The sequence below is a fragment of the Microcaecilia unicolor genome, chromosome 7, assembly GCF_901765095.1.
Source record: "Microcaecilia unicolor chromosome 7, aMicUni1.1, whole genome shotgun sequence".
Lineage (NCBI taxonomy): Eukaryota > Metazoa > Chordata > Amphibia > Gymnophiona > Siphonopidae > Microcaecilia > Microcaecilia unicolor.
In genome coordinates, this window is record NC_044037.1 from 95,020,194 (window position 1) to 95,035,736 (window position 15,543).

A 15,543-nucleotide genomic window follows, 5' to 3' on the forward strand; every position below is an offset into this window, starting at 1 on the left:
GGATGGGAGGTATGGTCAGGATGGATGAGGTCCATTAGACCACCAGGGTATTTGTGTTGATGTTAGGGATGGAGGCATGTGGAGATGGATCAGAGGGGTGGGAAGCCCACTAGGCGACCAGAGAGGTCTTTTATTTTTTACTGCTGGGGGATGGGGTGTCACCTCAGGTCAAATTGAAGAGAGGGAGGTAGGGAGCTAGGCAGCTAAAATCAGGGCAGGGTGTCAGGCTGGAGTGAGAGCGGTGCCACTAGTCACCAAGCCTTCTATGCTGCCCTGAACTTGACGCAAAGTTTCCCATATATAACATGAAGAAAAACTTGTTTTTTCCCTTGCATGACCATGGGATAGCTCATGACTGCATTTAGATATATTTATGGTTATTTTACATTTGATATACTGCCTTTCTGTTTAAATACATTTTAAAGTGATATGAAGTAAGAATTTCCACTCAAATTAACACCCACATTGAAATCCTTCCTGCATTATTATCCCATTTGCTCATTTTCTTATCTTTGAGGGGGACAAAAGACAGAGAAGACTGTAGTGCGTGTGAGTGGTATGGATTATTTGGAAAACTCAGTCATGGATTGCTGGTGTGTTTAACGCTGCAGAGATACCCAGGATAGTTCTCACCTTGCTACTCAGTTTAGAGGCAGATGCAGCAACCAAACGTAAAAAAATCTAAATCGTTAAAGTCCCTAACGATTTTAAAATAACGAAAAATGCACCAAAAAAAAAAGTCACACATGCTGAGATCGGTAGTGAAACGTACAATGTATCAAAGAATCACAATACACATCGTTAATCGGCCCCCAAATCATGCGCAGAGCAGCCAAGCGTTATGTTAGCTGCTCTGCGCATGCCACAAACAGTCAAAACACAGTCAAATCGCAAGCACATGGCTCCCAAATAAAAACAAAAATAAAAAAAAAGGGTCGGGAGGGGGCAAGGGCGCTCATCAGGAGCGTCCTGTACAGACGGCCTTGCCCCCCCCCCGCTGCTCCCCACTTTCCGCCGCTCCCCCCCACCCCGAAAAAGCAAAATTCTCGCCGCCCCTGCCCCCTCCCCACTTTCCGCCGCTCCCCCCACCCCGAAAAAGCAAACTTCTAGAAGCCCCTGCCCCCCTCCCTTCCTCACTACTCTCTCACCTCAGCTCCGCCTCCCGACATCCTCCGTCCGTGCCCCGCCCCCTTTTGGGGTCGTCGCCACCATTCCCCTCCTCCATCGGGCCCCCCTTCCTCTTACCGGGCCCGTGCAGCGCCTCTCTCCTCTGTCCGAAGGCGCTGCACGGGCAAGAAGAAAGCTGAATCAGCTGATGCCTGCCTTCGCCTAGCTTCGATAGAGCGTCTTTCTCGTCCTGGGCCCGCCCCTGTCTGACGTCAGTAACCTACGTAGGTTACTGACGTCAGACAGGGGCGGGCGCAGCAGAAGAAAGACGCGCCATCGCGAAGGCAGGCATCAGCTGATTCAGCTTTCTTCTTGCCCGTGCAGCGCCTTCGGACAGAGGAGAGAGGCGCTGCACGGGCCCGGTAAGAGGAAGGGGGGCCCGATGGAGGAGGGGAATGGCGGCGACGACCCCAAAAGGGGGCGGGGCACGGATGGAGGATGTCGGGAGGCGGAGCTGAGGTGAGAGAGTAGTGAGGAAGGGAGGGGGGCAGGGGCTTCTAGAAGTTTGCTTTTTCGGGGTGGGGGGAGCGGCGGAAAGTGGGGAGCAGCGGGGGGGGGGGGCAAGGCCGTCCGTACAGGACGCTCCTGATGAGCGCCCTTGCCCCCTCCCGATCCTTTTTTTATTTTTATTTTTTTATGTGTTTTCTGAGGTCCTTTGGACCAATCACAGCGCTTTTAGCTCTGCTAATGCGCTGGGATTGGCTCAAAGTTTGTTTATTTTTTCACTTAACACTTTTTCCTGCCACGGAGCTGTCCTAACGAGAGGTCCAGACCTCTCGTTAGTTTTCCTGCCTTTTTCCTGCGTAAAGGAAATCGGAAAAGGTTAGTGCATGTCGTTTCAATGGGGTTTTCACACTAATTGCTCATCTCCATTCCGTTTTCGTTAGCTGCTACTGTCGTCGGAAAATAGGCTTAAGTGCATGGAAAGGATAGGAAATTCTTCCCTGAGGGCTCATTTAACGATGAAAAACGTTTAGTGCATCTTAGTGTCTGAAAGGCAATGCATGTTATTTATCCTGTTTGTGTGGTTGCCACCTCTTTTCATCACTATGGTGATTTCATCACTATGGTTGCTAACCTACTCACTGCCTTTGCTCTGTGGCTGATCCTCAGGATTTTAGAGCTGAAGCCTGCTTGTATTCTGGTGGAATACTGTGCAGTATTGATTTTCTATCCTCTCATAGCGATCTATTGGATTGGATGTGAATGATATTATTCAGCTCCTGTAGATGAAGTCTGTTGGTTTGTCTGTGCTTGCATTTCAGTTTAGGAGCAATGGGTCAAGTTAACAGGGTTTCCTATATAATAATTCTCACCTCCAACGTTCTAATGTGCCTGGGACCGTGGCTCCCTCGGAGGTGGTCTGCTAGGCAGCTTAGAACGCACTGACGTCAGTGACGTCACTGACAGCTGATTCCCAGGCAAGGGGAGGAGAAGGGAAACACGCGAAGAGGGAGGTGGGGAGGGGGTCCTGAGACCAGATGGGTGGCTGCAGGGGAGGGCAGGGGGGGCAGAAGGGATGCTGTGGGGGGCAGGGGGAGAGGAGGATCGCTGGACATGGGTGGCTGCGGGGGGGCAGGGGACAGAGGTGGGTCGCTGGACATGGGTGGCTACAGGGGGCAAGGGGAATGGAGAGGAGGTTTGCTGGACATGGGTGGCTGCAGGGGGGGCAGGGGGAGAGGAGGGTCGCTGGACATGGGTAGCTGCAGGGGGGCAGGGGAGAGAGGAGGGCCGCTGTACATGCGTGGCTGTAGGGGGAGAGGAGGGTTGGTGGGGAGGGGGTCCTGAGACCAGATGGGTGGCGGCAGGGGAGGCAGGGGACACAGGAGGGACGCTGCAGGGGGGGATTTCATTGCCTACAAAAACGGGCCTTTTATACTAGTATAATATAATAGATGGAGTTGGTGAGTATGGGTGTTTTTGTGTAGAAGTGGTTTGTTCTTTCTTAATGTGATTGCTATACCATGTTGATGTATGAGTGTGGGTTATGGAACAGATTATTTATTTACAGAATTGCAGATCTAAGTAGCTTACAAGCATTGTACACATAATTCAATCACCAATTAAAAACATATAGAGATATAAATAGTGGCCAGACAATTTCAATAAACTGAACTAGCAGTGTTCAACTGTCTACAGTGGTGGAAATAAGTATTTGATCCCTTGCTGATTTTGTAAGTTTGCCCACTGACAAAGACATGAGCAGCCCATAATTGAAGGGTAGGTTATTGGTAACAGTGAGAGATAGCACATCACAAATTAAATCCGGAAAATCACATTGTGGAAAGTATATGAATTTATTTGCATTCTGCAGAGGGAAATAAGTATTTGATCCCCCACCAACCAGTAAGAGATCTGGCCCCTACAGACCAGGTAGATGCTCCAAATCAACTCGTTACCTGCATGACAGACAGCTGTCGGCAATGGTCACCTGTATGAAAGACACCTGTCCACAGACTCAGTGAATCAGTCAGACTCTAACCTCTACAAAATGGCCAAGAGCAAGGAGCTGTCTAAGGATGTCAGGGACAAAATCATACACCTGCACAAGGCTGGAATGGGCTACAAAACCATCAGTAAGACGCTGGGCGAGAAGGAGACAACTGTTGGTGCCATAGTAAGAAAATGGAAGAAGTACAAAATGACTGTCAATCGACAAAGATCTGGGGCTCCACGCAAAATCTCACCTCGTGGGGTATCCTTGATCATGAGGAAGGTTAGAAATCAGCCTACAACTACAAGGGGGGAACTTGTCAATGATCTCAAGGCAGCTGGGACCACTGTCACCACGAAAACCATTGGTAACACATTACGACATAACGGATTGCAATCCTGCAGTGCCCGCAAGGTCCCCCTGCTCCGGAAGGCACATGTGACGGCCCATCTGAAGTTTGCCAGTGAACACCTGGATGATGCCGAGAGTGATTGGGAGAAGGTGCTGTGGTCAGATGAGACAAAAATTGAGCTCTTGGCATGAACTCAACTCGCCGTGTTTGGAGGAAGAGAAATGCTGCCTATGACCCAAAGAACACCGTCCCCACTGTCAAGCATGGAGGTGGAAATGTTATGTTTTGGGGGTGTTTCTCTGCTAAGGGCACAGGACTACTTCACCGCATCAATGGGAGAATGGATGGGGCCATGTACCGTACAATTCTGAGTGACAACCTCCTTCCCTCCGCCAGGGCCTTAAAAATGGGTCGTGGCTGGGTCTTCCAGCACGACAATGACCCAAAACATACAGCCAAGGCAACAAAGGAGTGGCTCAGGAAGAAGCACATTAGGGTCATGGAGTGGCCTAGCCAGTCACCAGACCTTAATCCCATTGAAAACTTATGGAGGGAGCTGAAGCTGCGAGTTGCCAAGCGACAGCCCAGAACTCTTAATGATTTAGAGATGATCTGCAAAGAGGAGTGGACCAAAATTCCTCCTGACATGTGTGCAAACCTCATCATCAACTACAGAAGACGTCTGACCGCTGTGCTTGCCAACAAGGGTTTTGCCACCAAGTATTAGGTCTTGTTTGCCAGAGGGATTAAATACTTATTTCCCTCTGCAGAATGCAAATAAATTCATATACTTTCCACAATGTGATTTTCCGGATTTAATTTGTGATGTGCTATCTCTCACTGTTACCAATAACCTACCCTTCAATTATGGGCTGCTCATGTCTTTGTCAGTGGGCAAACTTACAAAATCAGCAAGGGATCAAATACTTATTTCCACCACTATATATCAAAAATGTCAAAAAAGGGGAGGGGAAGTCTCAACTAGTTCGGCAACACTTATACACGAAGTTTATTGCACGCACAAAAAATCATCATAAACTGAAAAAAACCCTTAAAATTTTTTTTACATATGCTTTTATAGATTTTTTTCTTCTTCTTTTTATGCTTGAACCAAAAGGATATCAATGATACGTTCTGTACAGACATTGTCATTGTGGTTGTATAACGTGCACACAAACACTTATCTTAATGGTACATGTCACTGTATACTCCAGCTCGCGTGTAGATTCCAACGGTCCCGTTTCGAAATTCTTCCTCAGGGAACCATACCACAAAACGCTGAATAACAAGTGACGCTGGAGAAAAAATAAGCAAAAGAAAATAAGGTTCAAAGACTGCATCAAATGCTCGAAAAGTACAAAATATAGACAGAATGTCCTCATGATATTACCGCCAGGCTGGAGAATGCATCAGCTGACATCAGAATTACTGAACCGAGCCAAGTTTAAACATATGATGACCCAATCACAAGCTGACACGTAAGGCTGTAGTTAACGGACTCCTGAATCAGATGATCCTTACATCAGCTGGTAATGACAGCTAACTCAATGCTGTAGAAAAAAAGACCAATACCTTAAATGCTGAGAGGAAACTGTAATATAAAAATAATGCACATGCAATTTAAAGAAACGCTGCCCAATGTATGGTGGCGTTTAAACCCTGCAGTTCAAGGGTTTGTAGTCTGTGAATCCATCTTTGTTCGATCTGTAAAGGTTTTTTACTTAGGTCACCCCCGCGTATGTGTGCAGTCACACAATCAATCGCCCAACATTTAAATTGATCAAAGGTGTGATTAAATGCTCTGCAATGAGCCACCATCGGAGCACCCAATTTGAGTGCCGTGATGCAGGATTTGTGTTCAATTAATCTGTGATTGAGACATCTGTTAGTTTTACCAACGTACAATTTACCACATGGGCATTGCAAAATATAGATGACATGATCTGACCAACATGCACTACTACTACTACTTATCATTTCTAAAGCGCTACTAGACGTACGCAGCGCTGTACACTTGAAAATGAAGAGAGTCCCTGCTCGACAGAGCTTACAATCTAATTAGGACAAACAAGACAAACAAGAGGTAAGGGAATATTAAAGTGAGGATGATAAAATAAGGGTTCTGAACAAGTGAATAAGGGTTAGGAGTTAAAAGCTGCATCAAAAAGGTAGGCTTTTAGCTTAGATTTGAAGACTGCCAGAGATGGAGCTTGACGTACCGGCTCAGGAAGTCTATTCCAGGCATATGGTGCAGCAAGATAAAAGGAACGGAGTCTGGAGTTAGCAGTGGAGGAGAAGGGTGCAGATAAGAGAGATTTACCCAGTGAACGGAGTTCCCGGGGAGGAATGTAGGGAGAGATGAGAGTGGAGAGCAGTGCCGTAGCGAGGGTGCCTGAAACCCGGGGCAGGTCGCCGCTGCGCACCCCCCCCCCGGGTGCAGGGCACGGCGCCCGCCCCCTCCGGAGCGCACACCCCCCTGAAACGCACCCTACCTTTCAGCGGGGGGCAGGCGGGAGGGCCGATCCGCCCCAGTGCACTGTTCCGGGGCAGAAAGAGCAGGGAACCAGCAAGCCGACACCCCCCCAGTGCGTGCACCTGGGGCGGACCGCCCCACCGCCCCCCCCCCCCTTCCTACGCCACTGGTGGAGAGATACTGAGGAGCTGCAGAGTGAATGCACTTATAGGTCAATAAAAGGAGTTTGAACTGTATGCGGAAACGGATAGGAAGCCAGTGAAGTGACTTGAGGAGAGGGCTAATATGAGCATAACAACACTGGCGGAATATTAGTCGTGCAGCAGAATTTTGAACAGATTGAAGAGGAGAGAGATGGCTAAGTGGGAGACCTGTGAGAAGCAAGTTGCAATAGTCTAAGCGAGAGGTGATGAGAGTGTGGATGAGGGTTCTGGTAGTGTGCTCAGAAAGGAAAGGGCGAATTTTGCTGATATTATAGAGAAAGAAACGACAGCTTTTAGCAGTCTGCTGAATATGTGCAGAGAAGGAGAGGGAGGAGTCGAAGATGACCCCAAGGTTACGAGTTGATGAGACAGGAAGGATGAGATTGTTATCCACAGAAATAGAGAATGGGGGGGGGGGGGGGGAGAGGTTGGTTTAGGGGGAAAGATGAGAAGCTCAGTCTTGATCATGTTTAGTTTCAGATGGTGCTGAGACATCCAGGCAGCAATGTCAGACAGGCAGGCTGATACTTTGGCCTGGATTTCGGCTGAGATTTCTGGTGTGGAGAGGTAGATCTGGGAGTCATCAGCATAAAGATGGTACTGAAAACCATGGGATAAGATCAGAGTACCAAGGGAAGAAGTATAGATGGAGAAAAGAAGAGGTCCCGGGACGGATCCCTGAGGTACACCAACTGACAGTGGGATAGAAGTAGAGGAGGATCCACTAGAGTATACACTAAAGGTACGCTGGGAGAGATAAGAAGAAAACCAGAAAAGAACAGAGCCCTGAAATCCAAGTGAGGACAGCATATCAAGGAGTAGGCTGTGATCAAGTGTCAAAAGCAGCAGATAGATCGAGAAGGATGAGGATAGAATAGAGACCTTTGGATCTGGCCAGGAACAGATCATTGGAGACTTTAGCAAGCGCTGTTTCAGTTGAATGAAGGGGGCGAAAGCCAGATTGAAGTGGATCAAGAATAGCTTGAGATAAAAGAAAGTCAAGGCAACAGCAGTGAACAGCACGTTCAAGTATCTTGGATAGGAAAGGGAGGATGGAGATGGGGCGATAGTTGGAAAGACAGGTAGGGTCCAATGAAGGTTTTTTTAAGGAGTGGTGTGACTATGACATGTTTGAAGGCATCAGGAACAGTCGCAGTGGACAGTCAAAGATTGAGGATATGACAGATAAAAGGGAAGACAGTAGGAGCAGTGTTGCCAGGTGGGCGGTTTTACCGCCCAATTGGGCGGTTTTCCGCGACCCGCCGCGGGAAATTTTTGCCCGCGGCGGGTTGCGGTTTTTTGGGCGGTTTTTTGGCCGGCTTTTCGGCCGCGGTGGGCGGGGTTAGTGACGTGGGAGGCGGGGTTAGTGACGTTGGGAGGCGGGGTTAGTGACGTGGGAGGCGGGGTTAGTGACGTTGGGAGGCGGGGTTAGTGACGTGGGAGGCGGGGTTAGTGACGGGGGAGGCGGGGTTAGTGACGGGGGAGGCGGGGCCGATGACGGGGGAGGCGGGGCCGATGACGGCGGGGGCGGGGTTGATGACGGCGGGGGCGGGGGTGATGACGCGGGGGCGGGGGTGTCAGGGGCGGGGTTTGAGTTTGGGCGGGTTTTGGGCTGGATTTTGGGCTCCTTTAGGCTGGAAAAAAATTTTCCACCTGGCAACCCTGAGTAGGAGAGATAGTGTTAAGTAGATGGGTGGGAATAGGATCAGAGGAACAGGTAGTTAGTTTTGAGGAGGAAAGAAGATGTGTAGTTTCCTCTTCAGTGATTTCAGAAAAGGAAGAGAAGGAGGCAGGGGTTGGAGGGTTAAGAGAATGGACTAAGGGAAGGAGAGGTGGAGGTGACCTGGTTGAGAATTCAAGTTTAATCTTGTGAACCTTATCATGAAAGAACTCAGCCAGAGTCTGGGGAGAAAGTGAAGGGGGAGTTGGAGGTGAAGGCACTTTGAGGAGAGAGTTCAGTGTGGCAAAGAGACATTGAGGGTTTGAGCCAAGAGAATTTGTCAACTGGATGTAATAGTCTTGTTTGGCAAGGAAAAGAGAAGACTGGAAGGAGGTCAGCAAGAATTTGAAATGTATGAAGTCAGCATGGGCACGGGATTTCAGTCAAAAGCATTCTGCAGAGCGGGCACAGGAACGTAGGTAGCGGATTCTAGAGGTCAGTCATGTAGTAGAGTGTCTTAATTTATACTTCTTACCATCCGCAGGATTGCAGAAACTATTGCATACCGCCATCATATTACATCCGTGATCACTGTTCTGGACACTACATCTGCAGGACATAGTATTTCTTTTAAGTTGCGTTCTCTAGAGAATGCAATTTGCAAATCAGAATTTCTAAAAACATCATGTGGGATATAATCTTCTAGTTCCTGATCACATTTTCTCTCTCTATGTTATATACAGTGGTGGGAGTTCTTCTTAAAACCTCTGTTCAACTCCTCTCTGTCCTTGGGCTTTTCATCTTGTTTCTTGTACATGTGGACTTCACTGGCTTTCGTGCTTCATTGTTGTTTTGTTTTATTTGTCTTTCTCCTTTTTTTAAGTTCTTCTTGCAGCACATTAAGGCCCTCACTAATCTTTTTCTTTAGAGCTGTAGAGGGTACTAGGCAAACTTCCTCTCTTGCTCTGGCTTCTTTCAGGGTTCTTATTGGCTGATGGATTTTCTTTTTCTGAGACATGGCCTAGTACCTTGTCGATCTTCCTGCCCCTCAGTCTGTTGCTGCAGCTTCCCCTTTTCTGGATTAAAAAAAAAAAAATTAAACTTTTTCATTTGCTTATACAAGTCGGAGTACACATTTTCTTTTGATCAGGTGTACATTGTGCAAGAGTATTTCTGCACTACTGGAGAACATAGTAGGAGTCTTATATAAATGCAGAGCTACTACATTATCCATTCCAGGAGGGAGACTTTTTGGCTGGTCCTAGTTATTAACTTAGTAGTAAAAGAGGCCTGTTTCTGTGTGAAATGAAACAGGCGCTAGCAAGGTCTCTGTCCCCCTCAGGGCCCCCCAAACCCCCCTCACCCTCCCCACCAACCCCCCAACCCCCCCTCTGGTCCAGCCCTTCCGCAAACAGGAAATGAGGGCAAGCCCAGAGGCACAGCTGAAACAGAAGCGAAAGCGAAGGCAGTCTGAAGCGCCGTCCGTGCGTGCTGGACTTCACTGTTGCCAGCGGAGCAGGAGGTAAAAAGTTTCAAAGAACAGCTGGCACTTACGAAGGGCAGGGGCAGCTGCACACATCCTGCTTGCACTCGGAAGCCACAGAGAGAGAGGGAGGGAGGCGCTGGGTGATGGAAATCGAAGGAGAGGGGGGTGTAGAACTCGGATGGACGGGAGTGGAAGGAGGGAGGGAGGTAGGGGGTCATGGAACTCGAGGGGGCGATTCTTTACTCACCTCCGGTGGCTGGTGCTGGGTTCCCTTCCCTCTCACTTCCCACTGGTCCGCCCTGTGACGTCATCCCCAGAGCGGACCAATGGGAACTGTGTTACGAACCCAGGCATCCAGACGGAGTTGCAAATTATTATATAGGATATCTCAAAGCAGTGTATTATTTGTAGTTTATGATTCTATCCATTGTAATCAGTGCTGCAGGTCCCATGATGCACCAGGATGAGGTTGGCAGAAATTCAGGACCAGCCAAAAAGTCTCCCTCCTGGAATGGGTAACATGGCAGCTCTGTAAACACATATGGGCACTTATGCTATCTTATAAAATATGTAATAAGCATTCTCTTTGACATCTCATATTGACACCCACCTATGAAATTACCACCCATACTGTTTGCTTAGCTACATGGCAAGCTGTATTGTAGAAAATCTTTAGCATCATATCTATGTTAGTTGAATGTTCTAATGCATGCTTATTAGGTGTATCATTAATATTGTGTTAACATTGTATTTTATGTCTGGTGTTTAAATTCCAGTGCTGTTAAATGTGTATATTTTTGATATTGTTTCATGGTAGTTCTATTATTAGGTTTCAGTTTACTGTTTCCAAGTTTATCTCATTTATTTTATTTATGTTTATTCTTTGTCATTTTACTATTGTTATGCTGTTAACAAAATTGTAAGTTTTATATTAAGCTGTACCTGCTGTACACCGCCTTGGGTGAATCTCTTCATAACGGCGGTTAATAAATCCCAATAAATAAATAAAAGTGCACATTGAAATGTTGTAATCAAATGTTGTGTGCAGCATTTTATTAATTCTGGAAGAAAAATAGTTCTCCTGGTTGTTTTCCCTAAAGTTTCTTTCAGTTCCTTATTTCTCAAACTATAAATCAAGGGGTTGAGCAGTGGAAATGCAGTAATATACACTTCAGTAAGCAGTTTGTTAGCATCCATGGGAGTAAGCAGACTTGGGTCTCATGTACACACCAGCAGATGTTACATAAAATAATAGAATGACTGTGAGGTGAGAGGAACAGGTAGAAAAGGCCTTTTGTCTACCCTTAGCAGAACAGTTTTCTAAGATTTCAGAAATAAAGTATACATATGATTGAATTTCTTTTGTAAGAAACAATGTTAAAAAAAAACATTTTTGTAAGAAATTATAAATGTAAAAAAAACAAAACAAAGGAAGACATTTTGTATTTACATGCAATCCAGTATAAGATACATACGTAACAACAGAAAATGGCAACTGGAATATCAATGATATATCAATTGAAAATCTTAAGTGAAATATCCAAAGTGGAAAAGTAGGTAGATAAAAATAAATAAATAAATAGAAAAATAAAAAGATAAAAAACAATAAAAAAAAAGAAAAGGAATAGTTAAGGGGGTAGAGTGGCTACTGCAAGATAACTGAAATAGGAAAGGAAGGAGTGTCTTGCCTAGGTATTGCAGCCTGCTCACTTAATTACCACAGACTGCTCAAAGAATGAAATAATGCAGATTATTTTGGATTCATATTCGGTGAATGAAACTCTTTATTCAAATGGAGAGTGTATAAATCATTATTGCTTCAGTCTATACAATGATTAAGAAATATACACACTGACTAAATCAAATTAGGATATATGCACACTAATTAAACCTTCTAACTAAAAGAAAGCTATAAAACAGATACATATATACATACATCACTGGTCAGAAAGCTCAGGCTCTTATCTCATCAGCCGGGAGGTCTGTTGCGGCAAAAGCTTTGAGTCTCATGTACCAGGAACACACCTTCTGCACGTCATGTCTGCCCACAGATGAACCCCGGAGCTTCACTGCAAGGGGGGGGGGGGGCTTTTTTTAGGCTCTGAGCTCATGTTCAGAACTATGGAAAATTACAGAAAGCTTCTATGAAAAATCACAGAATGCTTACATACGTGGTCACATGCTTTCCCAAGTCCAGGTAGACAAGCTGGGCCTGGGAAATAAGTGCCATCCTCCCCATTTGCATACCAAATTAGTTAGAGCTGTGTCTTATCTTCTGGATCCCAACTTGTTTTTGTATTTACAAGGAGAGTTACTTTCGGTGAAAGACAGAAGATTTCAGAGTGTATTATCGGACAAAAGCAGGGTTAAAAAGCAATCCTTTAAGATAACACTTATACAATCATTTTCAAACAGAATTACTTCTAATCAACAATACAGACCCCAAGTGCACTGGTCGTTCAAGACAGGGTTGAAAAACAATCTTTTAAATTCACTTCCATTATAAGGAGTTATTTATGAATCTGTAGCAGTGTTTACTAAATAATGTTGTAAAGCCTTCCAGACTTTGGTAGTATGCAATACAGATATTAGGGGGTCTAGGTGCACTAGCATTTTTAATGCACGCTAATATTTAGGGTGCACTAAATGTTAGAGACACCCATAGGAATATATGGATGTTTCTAACATTTAGTGTGCCCTGAAAATGCTAGTGCGCCTTAGTAAAAGAGGCCCTGAGTTTGTTAGCAAGTGAAAACATTTAATTTGGTATTGTTTTTCCAGTTGGATAAAACTAGTTTGAGAGCAATCGCCATCAGGATGTTGAAAAGTTTAGATTGATTTGGCCGCATTCCCGAGGACCTTGGCATACTGTCAGGCTTCTTCCCCGGGAGCACTGGGTTCGTGAGTCCTTGGGCCACTACCGTGGAGTGGCAGTGGCAGGCAAGATCACCTTCAAGGTAGAGATGAGACAAGACTGGACCGGAACCCCAGACTGGAGTTCTACACAGGAAAAGCCAGGACTGGAACGCACCGGATGGGTGCGCACTGGAGTGGAGCCCGCTGGACTGGAACACACTGGAGTGGACCCACTGGACTGGAACACACAGGAGTGAAGCCCACTGGACTGGAACCCACGGGACCGGAACCCGCTGGACAGGAACACACTGGACCTAGGCTTCACCTACGCTTAGCCACCTTTCCCCGAGGGTTGAGCCCTCAGGTTCGGGCAGCCGGCAGGGTTTACAGGAAAAACCGGAACTGGAACTTGCAAGCAGGAACAGCAGGAATCAGGATACAGAAGTGCCCCCAGGCACCTAGGCGAAAGCAAGGCAGACAGGCAGGGAATGTCCGGTTTCCGGCAGTAGACAGGTTCAAAGCAATACACTAAGCAAACACAGGAGAACTGGTAAAGCTGTACACAGGCTAACAAGCAAAGCTGTGCCCAAGCTAACAAGTCAAACACTAGAAACATACACTAAGCAAACACAGGAGATCTGGTAAAGCTGTACACAGGCTAACAAGCAAAGCTGTGCCCAAGCTAACAAGTCATACACTAGGAACTCACACTGAGCAAACACAGGAGAACTAGAAAAGCTGTACACAGGCTAACAAACAAAGCTGTGCCCAAGCTAACTAGTCAAACACTAGGAACTCACACTGAGCTGGACAATGTAGCAGTGCAAAGAGCACTCTACATACCAGGGCCCTTAGACGATGCAAAGGCAAGGGCTGCAGTCTCTAAGTGATTAATAAAGCCCTTCAACACCAGAGGCACAGCTGCAGCAATCTCCTTGCCCCCAAACAGAGGCTTGACACTCAGAGAAGTCAGCCCACAGGAAGAACAAGTGGGAGCCATCTTGGATACTGGCATAGATGAGTTGGCAGCCATCTTGGAAGAGGCATAGCCCACACAGGTGAGGTCCAGTAAGGCAATCAGCACACAGAGCCAGAGAGAAACTAGGACAGAGACAGACACAGAGACAAGCAGAAGCCAGCACAGCCACTGACTCCCAGAAACAGGGTAAGTATGAGGGTGGTCACGGCCACAGATGTGACAGATTTTTGTATAGGGAGTTTTCTGATAATAGGGAACCAAAAATAACTAGTTTAGGAGCAAAAGGTGTGGAAATACCAAAAATAGTAAAGACAATTTGCCAAATTTGATTCCAGTATTGATAGGTTAAATTGCAGTCAAAAAGTATATTCACAAATGTCCCAGGATGGCTATTGCAGGACCAACACTTGTGTTGAGAAAGGCCAGCAACATGTAGACATTGAGGAGTCCAAAGAGCTTTATGGTGTAGAAAGTAAAGTGATTGAAATACTTGCAGAGGACATTGCCTGTTTTAATCCAGAAGGCTGACCATTGGCGAATAGACAAATTCTGTTTTAGGTCCAATTCCCATGAAGAAAGAAGGGATACTTTTTCCAAAAAGGTATGGTTGATTAAATATTTGTAGAGTTGAGAGGCCATCCAGCTTATTTTCGAAGGAGATCGCCGGTCATCTTCCGACACAAATCGGGAGATGGCCGGCGATCTCCTGAACCCGGCCAAATCGGTATAATCGAAAGCCAATTTTGGCCAGCTTCAACTGCTTTCCGTTGCGGAGCTGGCGAAATATCAAGGGGATGTGTCAGTAGGGTAGTGAAGGCGGGACGGGGGTGGGACAAGGGCGTGCTTATGAGATGGCGGCTTCGCCTGATAATGGAAAAAAAAAGCCAGGCTTGACAAGCATTTCACCGGCTGTACTTGGTCCCTTTTTTTTCACGACCAAGCTTCAAAAAGGAGCCCCAACTGACCAGATGACCACCGGAGTGAATCGGGGATCACCTCCCCTTACTCCCCCAGTGGTCATCAACCCCCTCCCACCCAAAAAAACCTTTTTTTTCCAGCCTCTATGCCAGCCTCAAATGTCATACCCAGCTCCCTGACAGCAGTATGCACGTCCCTGGAGCAGATTTTAGTGGGTGCAGTGCACTTCAGACAGGTGGACCCAGGCCCATCTCCCCCTACCTGTTACACTTGTGGTGGTAAATGGGAGCCCTCCAAAACCCACCCAAAACCCACTGTACCCACATGTAGGTGCCCCCCTTCACCCCTTAGGGCTATGGTAATGGTGTAGAGTTGGGGGAGTGGGATTTGGGAGGGATTTGGGGGGCTCAGCACCCAAGGTAAGGGAGCTATGCACCTGTGAACTATTTTTATTTTTATTTTTTTTAATTTTTAGAAGTTCCCCCTAGGGTGCCCGGTTGGTGTCATGGCATGTCGGGGGGACCAGTGCACTACAAATGCTGGCTCCTCCCATGACCAAATGCCTTGGATTTGGCTGGGTTTGAGATCGCCGGCATTATTTTCCATTATGGCCGAAAACCGATGCCGGCCATCTCAAACCCGGCAAACTCTTACATTTGACCGGGCCCAACCGTATTAGTGAAGAAAAAGATGGCCGGCCATCTTTTTTGAAAATACGGTTGGCTCCGCCCACTTACGGCGCTGGCCTCGAAGATGGCTGGCCAGCTATTTGGCCGGCACCATTCGATTATGCCCCTCCACGTTACTATATGACCTTTTTTTATGTAAACTTGATACAAAGAAAACTAACGAACGTTGTGCAGAAGAAAGTGAATACAATGATTTATTAGAGTCAAAACAATGTTTTAGTTGTAGCCACCTAAAGAATTGACTAAAAGCAAAGTGAAAACATTATAAAGACTTAAATGTTTTTGCTTTGGTTACCATCCATTACATCAGTGGTTCCCAAACCTGG